General features: G+C 30.7%; 1 protein-coding gene across 1 annotated transcript in view; it reads right to left on the bottom strand.

Moving 5' to 3' along the window:
* LOC132730421 (uncharacterized) overlaps positions 1–11,108 on the bottom strand; it is an 88,013-nt gene extending 76,905 nt beyond the window's left edge. Inside the window, exon 1 of the mRNA XM_060716340.1 lies at positions 10,793–11,108. The gene's annotated coding sequence lies outside the window, so the exon portion shown is untranslated. The remainder of the gene's footprint in view (positions 1–10,792) is intronic.
* Positions 11,109–22,499: the final 11,391 nt, after the last annotated feature.

Raw genomic sequence — 22,499 nt, 5'->3', positions numbered from 1 at the left:
GCAATTCATCACCTGCTTTTTATTTAAACAAATCCATTATTTTTTGTCTAGCTCAATGTGCAAAACGATATGTGCACAACATTAATTACATTTTTATGCTGCAAAACATCACATTGGTGTATTGTTTAAACAAATCAATTTTATCTGCTTTTTATTTAAACAAATCCATTATTTTTTGTCTAGCTCAATGTGCAAAACGATATGTGCACAACATTAATAACCTTTTTATGCTGCAAAACATTACATTGGTGTATTGTTTAAACACATCAATTTTATCTTAAGATAGTTGAAAATGATGAAAGCTCAAACATTTATATCAAGCAAGATTGATTATTATTTCACCAATTAACTACCATTAAGCAATTAGACCTTTGGCTTTAGTGTGCTTAATAATTTCCTCCAGTTTTCACTCTATGCGTTGCGCTATAGGCAATGTATTGTAGACTATAAAACAGAATCTATTTTCTGACTAAATGAATGTATAATTCGAGCCTTTTTGCGTACTGTTTAATATATGTCTGATGTAACAATGTACATGGATTTTTTTTATCAAATAGCGCTGAAAAGGAAGGTACAAGACTTGATTATTGAAGCCCTTATAAGTATGGCGAAATTCATATATCAAAAACCTAAAAAATGTTATAACACTTATATTATATTTATAAATTACTTACAAATTATCCCTCTATTTTTTGTGTACACCTATGGTAAAAGTACTGGTATTTCTAAATCTGAACTTTTATATACATGTACATGTCATCTTAATTTTAATACTACAAACTCAACTTCGTATACATCATTTGCTTTGGTGTGGTTTTCTTTTATATAGTCGGACTTCAGTTATTATTCTGTAAATTAGTTATATGCATTAAAATTTTTTTTCATTTTCTATTTAATTCATTGGTTCATTTAATCAATTTAATTTTGAACCTCACTTTAATTTATGTCGCCGGCTTTACACAAAAGCAATTTTGGAGCAAACGGACATTATAAAAATGCTAATATGCTCATAACATATTGAACTGCAGCACTGATGTTAAATTAAAGATATAATAGCATCATCCAGGACAAAAAAGCTTAAACTATATCTTAAATAAAAATGTGATTCTCAAGATCTGATTTCATTTAATATAATTATGTGTTAACCTTTCCATCATTTAACAATGCTAGATACTAATTGAATACATCAACATCTAGACACTTCCTTGTATGACGGTGACATGTTCCTGACATACAGACTGCCAATTTGACAAGACTTCTTTTTATTTTTGCAATTTTGTAACCCAATAATTAACTTCTTAAACAAAACAATTTCTTTTTTGACATGTAGTTCAAATAGTTGAGATGTCTGACTTTCTTTAATGGCATATGTGTCCGTCATTTCCACTTTTTTACCCAATAACTTACTTCATATTAGATAAAAACAAGTTCTTTTTTATTTTTATTTTATTGTTTTATTTTTTTATTTATATATATTTTTTGACATGTTGTTAAGATAATTTAGATGTCTGACTTTCTTTAATGACATATGCGACGTCATTTACATTTTGTAACCCAATAATTAACTTCATATTAAATAAAACAAAGTCTTTTTTTTGCATCTACTATAGTAGTTTAAATAGTTTACAAGTCCAACTTTCTTTGATGACATATATGTCGGTCATTTACATAGCTGCATTTAACTAAAACCAATTTTAAAACCAAAAAACAAAAGAAAAAAATGTCTCACGCTGATATTGCATGCCCAGTTTTAAAATAAGTGCATTTGGATACATTTACATAAATACATGACCGGGTAATTGGGAATGTAAGGCCAAAAAGACATTTTTATTGTGTAAATAATTTATATTTTGAAAATAACTTAAGCGCCATTTCATTTCTGTGTTATCAGTAAAAATGATCTATTAGGATTTTTGTCGTATTTTTTATTTATTTATTTATTTATTTATTTATTTATTTATTTATTTATGTCGTTGCGTTTTGTAAAAGATAATTGTTTGTCTGTGAATCAAACTTAACTGAATTTGATAAAACTGTGTAATTCTTAAAGCCACATAACGTCTCAGAAATTCATATTTTGCCTAATTCTTTCATTGTCAAACATGTGTATAATAACGCTGTAATGATGGATTTAGAGCATATTACATGTTTAACAACCGACGAAAGAAACGCTGAACATGCATTAATGTGTTGCAAAGGTAGCTAAATGTAAATAAAGTAGTCTTTAGACATCCATACAAAATACTAATTCAATATGAATTTACCAATTCCTAACATAGCAAACGAAGCAAAAGATAGTTCTTCTACAATGTTTATGGCAAATGAGTATTTTTCTAAATGTAACAAAATGCAAAACATAAAAGTTTTTTCGAGAAATAAAATGGAAGCCATCCTGAAGCATAATGGGCCTTAAAATCAGATATATTGCATTACATTTCTCGAAATTCCATTTTAGTTAGATTAGTTGATATACCTTTAGCGAGTTAATCGAATTCTAACACTACATATTTCTTTTCTCTTTAAGTGCTATCTATTGTATAAGTTTTCATGTAATAGAAAGAGCATCAAAAGACGAGGCTATCTGATTTGTACGAGGGGGTGTATACCCCGAGTATTAATCAGATTCCCGAGTGTTTTGCTGTTCTTTTTTTTGTATCATAGTCAAACATAAAAACACGTTCCCTGTTGTCACAATATGAACCCCCAGAAAAAAGAAACCAATGAACGAGCATCTGAATATGATATTTCTATCGTTTTCCCTTTACCTGTCGTCACAATAAGTAAATCCCAGCAAAATTTAGCCAATCAATGGGCATGCCTTGGAGTGCGGGTAACTAATACCTGCACTCCGGTTTACGCATTGTGCATGTATATGTAAACGATTTAACTCTGATACATTTTTTAACAGAAAGGTCGCGAAACTATGATACAGATATTATTTAATGATTAAACTTTTTTCTGGAATAACATTTTGTCTAGATCTACGATTTTGTTTCGGTATAAACTAGGTAGATAATGGTGGAGACCAGGTAGATTATTAGAGATGAAAGGGATGTTCAAATGATTGAAATAACATAAGTTGTTCAGGATATCATTGCTTTAAAGATCATAAAATTCATTACCCCGATTCACCCTACTAAAATGACAATGATTGATATTCATGCTGACTGAAAAGGTCTGAACACATCTGCGGATGTTTCTAAATTAAAGATTTTACCATGTTAATGTTTAAATGGTGAATTCTGTTTAAGCCGGTGCTAGGGGATGGATGGTAGTTTGCACTTGACAGAACCCCCATGAAAAAAACTCAATCAAACTGAGCCTGCAACATTTTCAAATCTGCTGTTTTTGACTTTCTTTAGGGATTCTTATTAACTAACTTTAAACAGTTATGATTCTATAAAAAGGCATTTATTTTCTGTTTTTGTATTTTCTTATAGAATTTTAATGTATTACATTCATATACTTACATGGAAATAAATATTTAGAACTTTCATATTTTTCTGTTATGAATTTCTAATTCGGCCTATCATTCCAACCAATTGTATCAATAAATAACATTTTTGATAAAAATTCAACATTACTTAACACTCTTCTCTTCAATACAGATTTAATCTTCACGTTCAAGTACTTTGTTTTCTTTTTTTTTTGAAATAACAACGCAATGCCAGTGAAGAGCATATTAGAAAAATAAACATTATATTTTTGTATAAATTAGAAACATCAGATTAATACACCTTTCAAATATTTCATCAATTCAGAGAACGATGAAATATTAAAACATAAAAGACTTTAACTCATAACTATTGCACAGATCACATGTATGGTCAAAACATAGCCATTAGAATTAATGTAGATTGAAAAAAAGACGCATTATCTAAAGTGAAATAATTTTAATGATTATAAAAATCGAAATTAAATAAAACAACTATCACGATTTTTTAGTTTATCGAGTATTGTCCGTCTGCTATCATACATTTCTTTGTAAAAAATAATACAAACTCAATTAACTGCAATAACAGCAAGCTAATAAGAATTATAATCGTTATAAAAAGCACATTTTTCTAATAAGAAAGTTATTGTTAAAATTTATAGCCAATGAGCTGTAAAATGTTTATTTCTGTAATTTGTTTGAAGCAAAACAGCGAAAATGTTCAGACCGACGCGTACTTAAATAAGAGCAAGGTTCATTCAGTTTTTAGTACACAACTTTTATGAACTTTCAAGAAATAAAAATATATGTATTAAATGACAACATGATAATTTGCCAGATGGTTTGCTAACAAATCACTCTAATTCTTAATTATCTGACAGGTGAAACGAATAATTTGTAAACTGTTAAGGAAATATATTCAAAAGACTTTGTTATTGCTGCAATACAGGACATTTTTCACGACAGTTTCTTTTGTCTTAGTTCTGGGATGTAACAAATTACATGGAAATGATAGAAATATATGTCCACAGGGAAATGCAAATCTTTGTTAAAATTAATGAAAACGTCTCAGTGCGCAATTTTAAATGTTTGAAATGTTACATTACTGTATTTTAAATACGTGTTGAATTGTGATATCTTAGAATTCCATTTTGGCTCTTACATATCTCGTATGCTACTATGACAATGGCGGAAATAACTTGAAATAGTTAAAATTACTTGAAATAATAAGACATTTATCAAGTTTATAAACATAAATGATAAATGATACTTATTTGCTGAACAAATAAGTCACTACATTACCAACCTGCAAACTTAAAATATTTTTAAATTATTGAGTTCAAAATAAATAATTGGACGAAAATCGTTTTATTTTTTGTTACCTCGTATAATCTTGGTAAATCAATCATTTCCTTATGTGTTCGAATTTATGCTATAGTAAAAATATACGACATTTTCTTCAAAACACTATTTCCTATTTATTCATTTTTTTACTTTTTTGCATATGTAATACAATTATGTTTATAACAGTTACTGTAATAATTCTTTGAAAAATGAATGTAGACTATTCAATATGAAATAGAAATAAGTTAATAATAGATTTTAAAGATTGAAATTTTTCCCAGTCACCTTTTATTCATGTCCTTTGACATTTTCATAATGTTTTATAAAATGTTTATTCGTAATACATGAAATATTTATGTACCTGAAAGAAAGTGTGTGTTAAGAATCAATACTATGAAAAAAAAGGTGTTTTTAAAATAACCTAATGTTCAAATGATTTAAGTAATTTAAAGGAAATATATCAAAAAGAGGGGTTTGCAGAAGTTGTTGTTATTTTAAAATAAACTTTTTTTTCCGAATTGCTTTTAATGTTAAAAACCTATACAAAATATGTTCCTTAAACTTTAAATAAGATTCTGATGGTTTCCTAATGTCATAACAAAGTCAAAATCTTTTAAACAAATAAAAAATTTATTTCAACAGCCAACATTGATGATAAAGACAGCATGCCAAAACACATTGCTGCCAGTGCAAAAGAAACATGAATATCACTACCATTCTAGTTTTTATGCTTCTTACTTTGTTTTTTATTTTACAAATGTATTTTCATTTTATCACTCTACTGTTTGATTGTATTATTGTACTTTGTATTTTGGGTCTGATGCCTATATTACTAGAAATAAACTGAAACTGAAAACTGAGACTTTGCAAAAAAAATCTCAATTTGCATGATCATCATTCACATATTCTGTTATAATGTTTATATAAATGTAAGAATAGAAAACTAAAATTTAAGGAATAATTGAAACACCGCTTTTTTTATTTAGACACATTTAGATTTGACGTTTCTAACATCCAGTGTTTTTGTCATGAATTCTGTAAAGTTTAATCGCTTTAAATAAGTTAAAGTATGTGTAAGCCTTTTGCCTAAATTTTTTCTTTTGCTTGAAAGTTTCTCTCACGGTCAATTTGGTATACACTGTCCTAATTATACAAAATGTAGTTTATTTAACCATTCATATCAATGTTGTGTCTCTACGTAAAGTAGTTCTACGACTAAATAGTTCGACAGTTATACGAATTAAGCAATGACAGTGTTCAAAACGTCCTCCTTTTGAGCTGTTTGTATTTGTAAGTGTTTATTAAATGACATTGTAACAATTAAGAAACCCCAAGGAAGCGACCGGTAGGAATCAACGGTTCATTCCTAATTGTTTAAAGTTCACTTAAAAGAACTAACTTACTTAGTGTTTAACAACAATCTGACCCCGCTGGATCGCCTCCAGCCTATAGAAAGTTCTTTACAATACAATGGGTGGACTTAAGAAGCACATTTCATTAATCAGTTATATAAATGGTAACGGTAAGTCTGATGACAGAGTGCACATTATACATCGTGTGCCGCTGAATTTCTCCAATGTTGCAATTTTCCGAAATTTTGTAACATCCTAAGCCCTACAGTGTATGATTTGTCACTGAGGGACTGAGGACAATTCCATGATAAATATATTAAGATAACCCCAAACGAATGTAAAAGAGGAGTTAAACTTTACCCTCCATGCGCCTAACTACTAGTATGTGCATTAATTGATAAATTTCTATCGACAATCATCAACAGTTGTGGTTCAAAATGTTTGGATTTGTCTTTGTTTTATCGATGGAATTATAAACAAACAACCAACGCCATAAAAAGCGGTAATTTTTGATTGATTGTATGAAGAAACGTTGACCTAGTTCTCGCTCAGAATTTTATCAATGTCACATTGTCCTAATACAATGTGGCCATACCACGTGACTTTTCGGGTACGGAACACGCCGATTTTCACCCGATTCAGGTATGTTTTTTATTCACAACTTATTTATTACTCAACCGATTTTGATCAAATAAGGCGCAGAGTACCCGTAATTATATCAGTTATCCACGGTATATCAAAATTCTGAAAACCTCTGAATGGTTTTTGAGAACATTCGAGTACAGTTTTTCTTTTCATAGCCTGGGCCGAGGGGAACGGTACACACTCATTTGGCATAACAAGCAATTTCTAGCAAGTCATATGTTTTTTTAACACTATTTTTCATAGAAAAATACATGTTAAATCTGATATATTTACTATGTCCAATGTATCGAGTGAATGAAGTGATGTTTTAGCATATTTTCATAAAGCTATGTTGAAATGGTACGGAACACACTGTTATTTCAAAAGATACGGTACACACACAATTTCTGTCTTTGAAAAAATTCTAAAATAAAATATATAAAAAAAATTAATTTAAAACTATAATGTGAGTGATTTTTTTCATAGTTATACATTTTATTATTTAAACGAGAACCCTGGGACCTGTTTTGCAAAGTATCATTATGCCTACAGTTTTGATGTAAACAGGATTATTAAAAAAATAAAAGAACATTTTAAGAGTACGTTGCCGCAAAATTCGATTTTATATGTTGAGCAATTAATATTTGGCTATAAAAATGTTTTAAAATTTTAGGGAGGGATACGGAAGACATTCAAAATTTTGTTTTTTTTTGATTTTCATTTGAAAAAATTAGGGTATATTCTTTTGGATTATAAAACGAATTGTGAAATTCAAGGACATCTGTTATGTGCAATTATTATTTCATTTAATTTGTTTGTTTCGAATATATAAATGACTGTCTAAACATAGTATGAATATATAAACAAACAAGAAGTTAAGAGTAAGTTGGAAATATATGTTCCTTGCAAAATGTGTCGTTTAAATAATCGAATTTGGAGAAAAAACGTTGGTTTTGATGTAAGTGGATCTTTTTTAAATCACGGAAAGTTTTAAATTTTTTTTCGGCCACATGATATTTGGTCATGAATCATCTGCCAGGGTCCCAAACTAACTGCATGTATCTTAAATTATCAAATTATCTACATATGGACAAATATTTCGCAGTTTTACGTGCAATCAAAAATTAAATAATTTGATCATTTGAAGAACGGGAACAAGGCCTGTTATATAACGTAACGTAGTTTTATACAAGGTAAACCTTGTTACATATACATGTAAGGATATACATGTTAGGAAATTTGGTAAAATTATGCCTATCTTGGACTTTCATTCAAGATGCATTTTAACACTCGAGTTCATGGATATGTGTGCTTGCGTGTTTGTGTTAAAAATAAAAATGATATTTTAATAATACCCATTTTGTCAATCAAATGCTATGGATTTTGGAGGCTGCATTCTGTTTTATATACTACATGAAGTAACGTACGAGACCACAAGTGACTTCGATGTTTCGATATTTCATGCGAGAAAGTTTTCTTACTACAGAAGAAGAATGTAGGTCGTTTTACTCAGGTGCCCGTTCGTTCCTTTATTTATACCCAAAGGGGCACTTGTAAAAACTCGAAAGTCGCCACATGATAATTCAGTATAATGAGCCATGAAACCAAACCAAAACTGACCTAATTACATGAATTAAAAGTTATCTTTAAAGCTTTCATGCCTTTAAACATTAAAAATTTTAAGCAATGGCGACTACATTTTTATTTGTTTGGGTCGTCAGACCAAACAAATAATGGTAGCGAAATTTCAGGCTCTGATATGCTTATTTGCAAAATAAGAAAGTAGTCCGAACCCCTGGAAGCGGTTACTTACCTTTATATGTACTCTTACGCTGAAAAAAAATAAAGGGGGGGGGTCACTGTGTTGACGGGCGCATTAATTTTCAAGCCTTCTCGGGAGAAGAAAAAGTAGTTCCCAAATTGGTCAAATATTTCAAAATATTGTATAATTCTTTACAGATATACATGTGATATTAAGCTCCATGATTATTTACATCAGTGTCAAACGAAATTAATAAGGGTTACAAACCCTAATTTAGAATGATATGGTTTTCTTCAGGCTGTTATCTTATAACTTCCCCGTTGGTCGAAGGGTTACACGCTCGTTTAGGAAGAGAGATGTCCTGAGTTCAAATCCAAGTTAAGGAAACTCATGTTTTTTTTTGTCTTTGTTTTTAATTGTTTAAGCCAAATAAACATATGAAATTACATATCAGTGTTGCAATAAGCCTTATAGCCAATTTACTACAGTTATGTTACTTGAAAAGCATTATTGGTGGCACTATACAAAAACAAATTGGTTTACAATCTCACAGCCTTCACCTTTCTGACATTCTGAGACCCAAACAAATTCAGCGCCTTCTGTGATTTGATTTAATTTAAACATGACCTTGATATTGCAAAATTGTACCTAATGACTTGCTTATTATTAAAAAAATATAAATATATATAAATTGTTATCAAGTAATGATACTTTTCAGCGATTTAGGTCATGACCTTGTTTTATTTTTTTCAGGATGAAGCAAAAAGACATATATTACTTCACTTAAACTAAAATAAATAAAAAAACAACAATAAACAAAACAATAAACATAGCATTTTATTACAACATTTTCTTTCTATAGAGCGCAACTCACTGATTTTGTGAAGATCGAAGTATTTAACATACCCTAGGTGATTTTTAAATAGGGAACAATTACATGGAGGTTGTAAATGTTAAGCGTGATCTCTTGAAACTATAGCTGCACTAATACATATAAACATTAAAAAGCATAAGTAAGCATTATGATACATTGCAAAACAGGTCCCTGGGTTCTCGTTTAAATTAATAAAATGTATAACTATGAAAAAAATCACTCACATAATAATTTAAATTAAATTTTGATATATTTTATTTTAGAATTATTACCAAGACAGAAATTATGTGTGTACCGTATCTTTTGAAATAACAGTGTGTTCCGTACCATTTCAACATTACTTAATGAAAATATGCTAAAACATCACCTTCATTTCACTCGATACATTGGACATAGTAAATATATCAGATTTAACATGTATTTTTCTATGAAATAGTGTTAAAAAACATATGACTTGCTAGAAATTGCTTGTTATGCCAAATGAGTGTGTACCGTTCCCCTCGGCCCAGGCTATGAAATGAAAACTGTACTCGAATGTTCTCAAAAACCATTTAGGGGTTTTCAGAATTTTGATATACCGTGGATAGCTGATATAATTACGGGTACTCTGCGCCTTATCTGATCAAAATCGGTTGAGTAATAAATAAGTTGTGAATAAAAAACATACCTGAATCGGGTGAAAAATCGGCGTGTTCCGTACCCGAAAAGTCACGTGGTATGGCCACATTGTAATAGGGCGGGGCTACTACAATCAGCTTACACATGCGCACTTTAAGCAAAACTCTACTTTTTACTAATATAAAAGACAAAATGTGCATGTCTGCACGTCTAAGAAGGGCTTTGTTTGGATAGTAGGTTTCATTAGTCGGCATTTGATATTGACTATTAAAAATGATTTATTTATTTTCTGGCCAGCGTCTATCTTAAAAAGGCATTAGTACGATAGCCTTGTAGTATATTTGAGTGTATATTGTATAAATTTATATGAAAGTTAACATGAAGTAATTAGTGTTGTTGTCATCCATCCACAAAAAAGATAAATATATTTATTCAGAAAAACTTCATAAGTGGTAACAGGGAGATTTTGTATCCAGGTACAGTTATAATGATATGTGTTTAAGTTAAACGTAAGACACACATTTACCTATAAATTAAACCATTCTGATAGCAATGCTCAGTACAAAACAAATAAAAGATAATCAACCAAAGTTAATCGACATTGATAGAAAAATAAATGTTTAAAACACTCCAATTATAAACCTGATTTTCATCTTATTTAGCAAGTGTTACGGCAATAATTCTAACATTCAATCTGTATACAAACTTAAAATTTGTAAACAAAATAATTCATTGTCATTTGTATTAAATAAACAATTTTAGAAATGTTAGTTCACCGAACTTACCTGACGGTAGCCCCAGGATATTGTTTCTATTAATATAAACATGGACACGTTTTATCAATAGAATTCTCACTGGATAAACAAAATCCACAATTGTCAGTTTTCACAGAGAATAATCCATTCTGTAATGTATTGCTATACGTTTTAAGTTATTTAACACTATTCAGCTGCATCTATTCGAAGCTGATATTCTAAAATTGTTTTATTTAAAGGACAAAAACACTAATGAACTTTTTTGACGTTCCTCGTAGAAAATACAACAAAAATTCGGATGTTATCCAAAGATGATTTCTGTAACATCAAACAGTGTTCCCCTGAAAAGTAAATATAAAACAGTGGATAAACGTTATAGATACAATAAACATAAAATACAAATACTATAAATAGCACGTTACTTTCACATACAGGTTACACTTCATTCACTGAACTGTTCGTGAAGTTCGCATTGCAATTAAAACATTACGTCAAATTTCATTTGAGAGGCGATCGTAGTGTATGTTTATCATATCAAGTATATTAGCGTTTATCATTTGTGTTTACCTGAAAACACTACTTTGTTAAACTTTGTAATTAAAAACATTTCAATTAACCGTCAAATGTCAAAGCTTTCCTAGAGCGTGTCGTATGTTTATGTGACATAATGAATAAGGACAATCAACTTCCGCTACTTAAATGAATATTTTTGCTTGATATTCTATGAATACTTTATTCTAAAAACAGTGCAATGACCTCAGTATTTATATACTTATAACTGAATTGAATTCCAGTGAGGTAAAAAGGTCTAACAACACACATTTTGAATTTCTTACATGGAACAGCTGAGGTACTTAAACAGCAAATTCATGTGCAAAAGATAATTAAGAAATAAATTGAAAATCGTACTTTTGTGATACTCTTGTCCTTATTTTAGTAAAAACGCGTTGCAAAGCTTTTCAATTTTGGGTCATTCTGCATAATTAGAATAATTATTTTGAATAACCGGAGTAAGCGAATGATCTTAGATTTTGTCCACAAGTTATTGATCTAGACTACATCAAATGAAACATTCATCTCGAAAAACTATGTCCAGTTCCGTCATGTCAAATTACCTTAGTGGAGTTCCTTTATATAAAGTAAATACTGTAAATGGTTATTGAGAAGTATAATAGCAGTGTTATACTTGTTTTTCACTTCCGTACGTATTAGAAGGTATGTTTGATAAGTCCATATATACATTTATAATTTAACTTAAGAAGTGAAAGGTTGATTGTGGTCGTAGAAAAGATCAGTTTTGCTATCTCGGTATTATATCAAGTTCTTACATATATAAGATTGATTACCTCGATGTGTTTAATGCCAAGGTAAGACATAAAGCACAGCTGGTAAAATCATTGTAAACAGAATCTTGTTCGACATTATAGGCCTAAATTGATTATTAGTTTTTATTTTTAATTGCAGTCTTAAATCAATTCGTAAAAACATATATTATTATGTTTCAGGCATGTTTATATTTTCATGTCTAAATGCTTTAAATTGTTGATGCCCTTATACAGTTTCTAAAACATAATTAATTTACCAATTCTAAGAACCACGTGTTATTTCTGTAGCTTTTTGACATTTATTACTGTAACTGTTTTAGTTATTTAAGTATTTTGTATGGAAGTATTTTGTTTACATTTTACTACTTTTTATCGCAAAAGAACTTCCACGAAGTACATTTAACATACCTAATAAACATTTATGTAAAAGTTATTGTCCAACAATATTGACCTTGCACTTCATTTACTTTCGTAAAGGTCATTTGAATACACGCTGACCAGTATCTATCGAATAATATCGATATATTTGCTAACTTCACTCGTCAGTGACGTGCGGTGTATTGGTAATGATATCGGAGTCTCTGGTCCGATTCCTTACCAGCACCACGTTATTATTTTTCCTTTCAGTGATGAATTAAAAATCGTTTTACTACTTCTGATTTTAGAAACCCTTTAAATGGTTATATATATATATACAATTTTATTTTTTATTTCATTACAGTTTCTATCAACGGTTCTCTTTGCGACATTATGTCATCGTACATGCTTTAGTGCTTACACACTATAAAGACGGTTATTAAAATACTACATAGGTAGTACACACAAAAAGGTCTGCAATAGTTTTAAGGGAGTGGCAGTTTTCAAATTAAAATAAAAAAATAAATCGCTGAAACATGATTCGAACCTACCAGTTTTACGTCTATATTCTTCAAGTGAAATACCTTTACCAACTGCGCTAAGAGGAATTTTTGATTTACACCCTTTTATTAATTGGATATTAAGATTCATATCGATTGACAAGAAGATTGTAATGTGTACGGAATATACCAACAACAGGGTCAAATGCAAGAGTGTCAGGACAATGTTGTTGGACAATTAATTGACTATATTATATATTAGTATTATACTGAACTCATTTTTGTTCTTTTTAAAGGAGGAAAAGTTAATTTGTTTTTCATGCATATTGTGCCTTTAAGAATGACATTATGCACATTTTTCATTGTCAAGTTGAGCTTAATTGACTACATATATTTTAAAATGTTGACTGTTATAATGATGACTGACCAACAGTTGATATTGGAAAGAAAAATTTGCCTAAAATATAAATCTGCTTTAAATATAGAAAGACTGACCGACCTTTCTTTATAAATTAAACGTCAGAGTTAAATTATGATGGAAATGTACAGTAATTTCCTTTGGAAATTGTTCATGTGAAGTAAATTATAAAATTGAAATGGATAATGGAAAAGTGAAATGTACTCACTACACACCATTGGATGGGCATAATGTCACTTTCTTTAATTAACGGACGATGTGACTTATACCAATTAAGGCAAATCCTGAATAAATATATTAATGATGAATCAAGTTTCATGAAAAAAAAAGGTTTTATTGTTAATGTGGATGGCATTGACGAAAATAATTTAAAGGCCGGTGATGACATTTATTGCATTTTTTTATATAAAATAAGATATAAAAAAACTATTGTTATTTTCTGTATATGTATGAAACTTTCTATGTTTACAGATTCATATAAATCAACCCTGTGTCATATTCAACTGCTTCCGTATAATTGCTTAGGTAGTATCTAAAGATCATTGCAGATACTACTCAGATTGACTTAATTCTATGATTGTTGACTTGTATAATATTTCGAAACCAAACCATTTTGAGCATGTATCCACTGATTTCTTTCAGTGTACAAATATAAAATCTATTCAAAGTACAATGCACATAAATGACTAGCAAATAATACAATAAGTTGAATTTCAAAATGACATTGTCAACGACACGTTATCAGATACGTGTAATTAGTGGTCAAGGAAATACAAAAGACAGAAGAAAAGTTACATTTTTCCAACTGAAAAAAACAGAAACATGTATTACGGAATTTAGTAGAAATTAATGAAAAGTTACCAATTAAATAAAATTAAATGTATAGCACACATTTACTGTGCAGCAAGAACAACATCTTGATTTAAGCTGCCTTAATTGAATATTTTTGAACATTTTCTAAAATATCGAGCCATACTGTTTCTCTGTCAATGAATAAGCATGCGTCAAGGAATCGTGGTATTGTCAATTACAATAGTAAATGAGAAATTGTAAAAAACTGCTTCTTTATTTAAATTACTAGAATTAAAACAACACACTGTTTCCCACAATATTTTTTATTCAAAAACAGATATTTGTCTCTGAAAATGTCTTAACAACGCAGTTGGGGTTTGTTTTTAATTTGTCTTTGCACTTTGCCTTATCTAAATGATTCAAAATATATGAAATAAAATACAACTGATAAAACAAACGTTATTATTTCTAAAATTGTAATACACGTTGGTCCATTTGTGATATATATCAAGTATCAGTACTGTTTGATCTTAAGCAGGGATGTCAAACAATTTTCTGTACATGCGAATATGTAATTTTGTGAATGGAATTTATAGACACACAAGGAATTGAAATGAGCCACGTCACGACAAAACCAACGTAGTGCTTTTGCGACCAGAATGGATCCAGACCAGCCTGCGCATCCGCGCAGTCTGATCAGGATCCATACTGTTCGCTTACCAACTCTATTACAAGTGAAGAAACTGACAGCGAACTGCGCTAAAATTGTTATAACACTCATATTATATTTATAAATTACTTTTAAATTATCCCTCTATTTTTGTGTACACCTATGGTAAAAGTACCGGTATTTCTAAATCTGAACTTTTATATACTTGTACATTTCATCTTAATTTTAATACTACAAACTCAACTTCGTATGCATCATTTGCTTTGGTGTGGTTTTCTTTTATATGGTCGACTTCAGTATTTATTCTGTAATTAGTTATATTATGTAAATGTTGTTCTTTATTTCTATAATTCATTAGTCATAATCATACTTAACTCACTGTTATTAATGTCGCCGCTTTACACAAAATACATGTGAGCAACGGACATTATAAAAATGCTAATATGCTCATAAAATATTGAACTGCAGCACTGAGTTTAAATTAAAGATATTATTGAATTTTGCTGGACAAAAAAACTAAACTATATCTTAAATAACAAGATATGTTTGTAAAACATGTATGCCCCCTATCATGTATACCCCTATTGGCAGCCAATTAGTCATGTGATCAGGTTATTATGCATGACTTCTGACCCAGTGAACAAACAATTAATAAGGGTTATCTAGTATCTACTGGTCATGACTAGTCACAAGGTAATAATTATTGTGACCCCATAGCTTGTGTGCAGCAATTTAAGTTATTACAAATCTTACCAAATAATATATGCATACATTTTATGAATCATGAAGGCCTCATTAATGACAGCCAAGTTGTTATATTACATGAGACATTCAAATGTGTATACCAAAAGCATTTTAAGTTTTATATAAAAATATCAACCAAGGCAACTTGAGTTGTTGAGTTATTGGTCAGAAACCGTCATTAAGTACAAGGTCAATATGACATTGGCCCCTTGACCCCAAAATCAATAGGGGTCATCTACTGGTCATGACCAATCATCGTACAAAGTTTGAAGTTCCTAAGCCTAATTGTTTTTAGTAAATTGATCGTAAACCGTTTTTACCCAAGAGGTCAATGTGACCTTGACCTTTGACCCTTGACCCCAAAATCAATAGGTCATCTGCTGGTCATGACCAATCACCATACCAAGTTTGAAGTTCCTAGGCCTAAGGGTTCTTTGGTTATTGATCGGAAACCGTTTTTACATACAAGGTCAATGTGATCTTGACCTTTAACCCTTAACCCCAAAATCAATAGGGGTCATCTGCTGGTCATGACCAATCACCATACCAAGTTTGAAGTTCCTAGGCCTAAGGGTTCTTAAGTTATGGATCGGAAACCGTTTTTACCTACAAGGTCAATGTGACCTTGACCTTAGACCGCTTAACCCCATAATCAATAGGGGTCATCTGCTGGTCATGCCCAATCACAATACAAAGTTTGAAGTTCTTAGGCCTAAGGGTTCTTTAGTTATGGATCGGAAACCGTTTTTACCTAAAAGGTTAATGTGACCTTGACCTTTAACCCCTTGACCCCAAAATCAATAGGGGTCATTTACTGATCATGACCAATCACCATACCAAGTTTGAAGTTCCTAGGCCTAAGCGTTCTTTAGTTATTGATCGAAACCGTTTTTACCCAAGAAGTCAATGTGACCTTGACCTTTGACCCCTTGACCCAAAATAAATAGGGGTCATCTACTGATCATGACCAATCACCATATCAAGTTTGAAGTTCCTAGGCCTAAGGGTTCTTTAGTTATTGATTGGAAACCGTTTTTACCTGAAAGGTCAATGTGACCTTTGACTACTTGACCCCAAAATCAATAGGGGTCATCTCCTGATCATGAACAATCACCATACCAAGTTTGAAGTTCCTAGGCCTAAGGGTTCTTAAGTTATTGATCGGAAACCGTTTTTACCCGAGAAGTCAATGTGAACTTGACCTTTGACCCCTTGACTCCAAAATCAATAGGGGTCATCTACTGATCATGTCCAAGCACCATACCAAGTTTGAAGTTCCTAGGCCTTAAGGTTCTTTAGTTATTGATCGGAAACCGTTTTTGCTTACAAGGTCAATATGACCTTGACCTTTGACCCCTTGACCCCAAAATCAATAGGCGTCATCTACTGGTCATGACCAATCACCATACCAAGTTTGAAGTTCCTATGCCCAAGGGTTCTTTAGTTATCACTCGGAAACCATTTGGTCTACGGACCGACGGACCGACGGACGGGACGGACAGACAAGTGCAAAGCAATATACCCCCTCTTCTTCGAAGTGGGGGCAAAAAAATGTGATTCTCAAGATCAGATTTCATTTAATATATGAGCCGTGTCACGACAAAACCAACATGGTGCGTTTACGACCAGCATGGATCCAGACCAGCCTGCGCATCCACGCAGTCTGATCAGGATCCATGCTGTTCGCTTACTAACTCTATTACAAGCGGAGAAACTGACAGCGAACAGCATGGATCCTGATTAGACTGCGCGGATATGCAGGCTGGTCTGGATCCACGCTGATCGCAAACCCACTATGTTGGTTTTGTCGTGACGCGGCTCAAATATTGGTCAGATCAATTCTGCAGTGCTAGGGGGAAAGGGTGATATCTTGCTGTTATTATTTCCGTCCGAAAACAGGCTCAATCATACTGAACATGCCACATTTTCAGTGTTTTGGTATACTTAAACAAGTGTCTTTTTCTCTATTTGATAGTCAATGAATATAATTTGGGGTAACTGGCACCATATTAGTCAAATTGTATATTATATACACAGATACAAAAATAAAAGAAGTATTTGCATTGTTTGTACAAAAGTAGTTTTAAGGCCGGCTTTAAAGTAAATGTTTTTGATGGGAATTAAAAATGAAAATACAAACAAAGTAACAAATAAAAGTTTGTTTGTTTTGTTGGGGGGGGGGGCGTTGTCTGTTTGTATTGGGGTATTTTCTTTTTTTCATCAGTCTTTTAGCAAAAATGTCTGTTTAAATATTATTCTATATAAGTTATAGAAAAAATAGAATCCCTAAAGAAGGCCTTACACGGCAAAATTAAAAATGTTGCGTCTCGGTTTGATTGAGCATCTTCAGTGTACCAATTTTTGCAATCAATTAATGCCCCAAAAAACAAACACTCGAGTTTTTCCAATAACCGTGAGAATGTTTAAACTTTGCATTTGATCAAAGAGGAAATGAAGATTGATATATAAAAGTAATATATTTAGAAAGATTAAGTTTCGCCTCGACGATGAAACAACATCGTTAATCTTAAATATCACATTTAGTTTTAGTTGTCATTTTCTGCTTTATTAAAGGATAATGAATTCGCTGTAGATAAAACAGTTATGTTTTATTTATTTTGTTTCATACACCAAACAATTATCAACTCGTTATTGTCAATGTTAAACTTTAATTAGTTAATGCTTATATCATCGAAGCTTACTACGATTTTTAATAATGACATTGTCCATTTTATACAGGAAAACTATAATAGCTTATTTATTTCTAAGAAGGTACAACACTCCGAAATGATATATTTTTGAGGTAATACCAAACAAGATATCCTGTTACGCATGTTTGATTCTACTTATGAGATAAACAACGGTGTCAAGGAAACTCATTATCATCCAATGGAATGTGAAATTTAATATTTCGTCTTTTCAACGGTTTCTTTAATTCATGGGATTTACTTTTCCTCTCATTTGTTTATTCAAGACCTGTATCGCATCTTGACCTGGTCCCCTATCACCCTTTTCCTGGATTTTTATACATCACAGCAGCAGATGTCAAGTGCCGTGTAACATCTGTGAAAAATGCCCCGTACTTCACATCTGTGTTGTTTTATTTTTCGGGATCATTGATTTCAGAAATTTTAAGAGTTAACAATTGAGAACCACTCAAGCTGGTGCTACGGGACGTGAAAGATGTTGCATTTTTTGCGTTATCCATCATGTACAGACTCGATCAAACCGAGTCTGCAATTTGCATGTAATTTTGTTGTGATTAATGCTTCCTAGGGATCATCCTTTTTCCGGATTTTTGTAGAAAACAGTCACTCTGTTGTTCAGAAGTATTATTTTTAAGCCTTATTGACAAGGGCAAGTGTAATTGTTGTCCTAGATTGTTAGTATCTGTAAAAATTTATTTGTATGATCTGAAGATATATTATAAAAAATAAGTAAAATATGTGTGAAATAAAAAGAAAAATATTAAATTCGATCATCGATGTTTAATTTTACTAAGTTAAGGCAAGCTTCAAACAAATAAGTGTTAAAGAAATAAAGCAAGAATCTTTCAACATTATACATTTTCCAGCCTACTCCAACTGAACAACATTTTGACTTTTTTTTATATGAACAATGCTATGCAATTGAAAATAGAATAGTGTAAAATTAATTTCTCATAAATGCAATATTTCAACGAATTGCGTAACCATAATCTATTTTTAAACTGACTTAACAGTTAAGTACGTATTTTAGATTTAAGGGTATAATAGTAAAGTGTTCAACAAAAAATCAGATTTTTCATCAGTTTTGTCTTATATAAATAAATAACTGCTATGAGGTAAAGCCCTAAATTTCAAATCAAAACGCATATATTGCATTCTTGGCATTGTACTGTAACAGATAATTCACTTCCTATCTAACGTAGACGAATTATATTTATCACAGTGTTTAATGACCGTCAAATGTTATAAGAATTCTCACCAACAAATATAAGTATCCTTACCAGACGATCTAATCTAATAATAGTTCTTGCCAACAGATCAAACTATCGACGAATTTGTGTTTTAGCGCAGTTTTTTTCTTCAAAAGACCCCAATAAAACTTTTTTAAAATTTTTTTTGGGAAATTTTCTTTTCTTTTTTTGATAAGTTAAACTTTAACGAAGATTTTGGATTAATGGAATTTTTTTCGGGGTTTGCTTTTTAAAAAAATTTTCTGAAAACATTACTAGCCATATTAGGGGTTTTTAAATGATTTAAAAAATAATACAGACAAGTGAAATATCCACAACAAAATGACCAGGATTTGCGCCGTTTATTTTTTTTTTTTTTTTTATAAATGTCTTTACTTTACTTTTTAAATTTGTCTAACAATAAAACATTTTGACGATAAAGTCATTTTTATTTTACCGTTAAACAATCATTTCAGTAGCCTCCGGCGTTGTGCAATTTGAAATATATATATCAAGTTGTTTATCTGACAAAAAAAATCCATTATCATATTAATTTTTCTATGTTTTTTTATCTGGTGCACGAGTGAGTGACCTAAAAAACAAGAAGTTCTTTCACAAAAAACTCTAAACCCGTTTAACTTGCGTCAGATTAACATTTCTGAATTTGATTATCCTTTATTTATTTTATTCAAGTTTACACGCAATCCAAACATAAGTCTTCTAAAATATGTTCACATCCCATGTATTTCCGGGTATTGTTTGTGGAAACTAACATCAATTTGAACTACATTTGCATCTTATACAAAGCCCAAATGCATTAAAAATGGGGAAAAATAACCTGTTAATGTATAGGAAACACTACTTAGTAGTGTAATATAAACGATTGTAGCTGAATATACTACATTTTAATATATATTCTCTCAATTGTCAAAGTTTACCTGTGTGTTTATATCTACCGTAACGAAAGCACACTTTAGTCACTTCTTATGTGAATAAATTTACATGGCCTTCTATGGTTACAGTGATATATGATCGCAGAAATATACCTTTGATTATGCCGAGATCCACACACAAAAAGAAGAGGAAATACTATATCACTTTAACCATCAGGTTATTAAATATATAATCCAGTTGTACAAAATAAAAGTCGTGTTAGCATTAACAATTGATAAAGGAATAAAGTATGCTTTTCTTATGGTTGCATATTGCAGTTATAGTGAAATTTTTGGATTGAAAGGTTCAAAATATAAGTTTCGGAATTCAAACTGTCCAACAATTTTGTAACGAAAAGTATGTTTTTTCCTTACTAGGTGGTCAGGTTGAAGAACTTTCTACAAGACAATTAGATGTTTTTCTTCTCTCTTCTCCAATCAGTTCTTGAAATAGGATGAACCCGAAAGCACATATTCTACGTATGTCATGTAGGGGGTCTACATAGAGTGTTTAGCAGATAAATTACTTTGTTAACTGCCCACTAACTTTATTTTCAATTGCTGGTATGCATTTATTTGTTTGCTTAGTTTTTTATCTTTACATATCTGCATATTTAGCTATATTATGTTGCTATCATTATGATCATGCAAATGTAGTTAGTTTATAAGTCGTCTGTTAAAGCTCTCAAAAGTACATTTTGTGTTACTATGTTTCGTTTTTTCCGACTAAATCCATTGTATAACTTAACTTGAATAGTTATTGAGAGGTATTGAAAAGTAATACTATATGTATATATAATTCGTTAATTTTTGTTTTATTGGATCACAATATGTGTATCTTTAAATTTGCAGAAACCATCTAAGTGTTGAGGCAGCCTGTAACCTATGACGCCTGCATTGACGTCACAGTCCTTAAGACTAAACAACAAGTAAATTCCTATATTATTTAAGGCCCATTATATCTCAGAAATGCTATCATTTTTAATTCTCAAAAAATGTTTTAGGTGTTGGTATCTTGTTTGGTTTTGAAATAAACACTGATTTGCCTTATCCATAAAAAATATTTTGCGGTTCTGTTATCTGGACAATTGGTATAATTATAGTAAATGAGTAATTTGTATAGAAGTCGAAATACTACTTCATGTACTTGTTTACATTTTGTTTCCTTTACGTCTTAACAACCGCATGTTGAGCGCTAGTTTTGCCGTTGTTAATCGTAATCCAGAATCAAAATGATAAACTCATGAAGAACATTTCTAAAAAAAAAAGCTATGGATCACGGAGGCATAATGTGCCTTAAATGAATTAAAACCATGTAATTTAATTATTTAATTGGAACGGAATTACAAAATTAAAAAGAACCTCAAAATTTATGACATGACAGTGTATTACAAATTGCGATAACACAGCACAAAAGAAAACATACTCTTTTATAGCCTATTAGGTAAGTGTTAATTCATATTTGTGATGTATGTAATATACATATACAAGTATACCGCAGGCAAACATTTCAGAATCCTCAAATCACGTTCATTGTTATAAGAACAAAAGTACAAACCTCTTTTTTGAATAACAGCAGTTCAAGACGATTCCATCAATGATATATTTCATTTCTGAAGTAAAACAACAGATGTTTTTTAGTTTCATTGCTTTAAGGAATTTGATCTGATATTTTAATGAGATTGCATTTTAAAACTAGCACCTGAAACTGAAAATACTTTTTAAGGTGCATTAAGCCTCAGAAATAAGTACCTTGTTACTTCAAGAGAAAGGCAAAATAATGTTTTTATTGAAGTGTATATATCTACTGCAAAATTTATTGTTTGTATTTAATAAAGAATACTTTCAAAATGCTTATACGAAGTAAAGATGGTAGTCAGTCGTCCTAAAAGCGAATGGCGCATGCATAAAAATCATTGCTTAACGTATAAAACCCTACTTAAAATAGCAAAATAATATTTTTTCCGGAACATTTAATTCTGTTTACATACATTTTACATGTGTATTAAATATAGGAGACATTCTACGTTACAACTTTTTTGGGAATCAACCATATAATAAT

The sequence above is a fragment of the Ruditapes philippinarum genome, unplaced genomic scaffold (assembly GCF_026571515.1).
Source record: "Ruditapes philippinarum isolate M1 unplaced genomic scaffold, ASM2657151v2 ctg2660_1_1_1_1, whole genome shotgun sequence".
Classification (NCBI taxonomy): Eukaryota; Metazoa; Mollusca; class Bivalvia; order Venerida; family Veneridae; genus Ruditapes; species Ruditapes philippinarum.
This window is presented reverse-complemented; position numbering and strand designations above follow the sequence as displayed.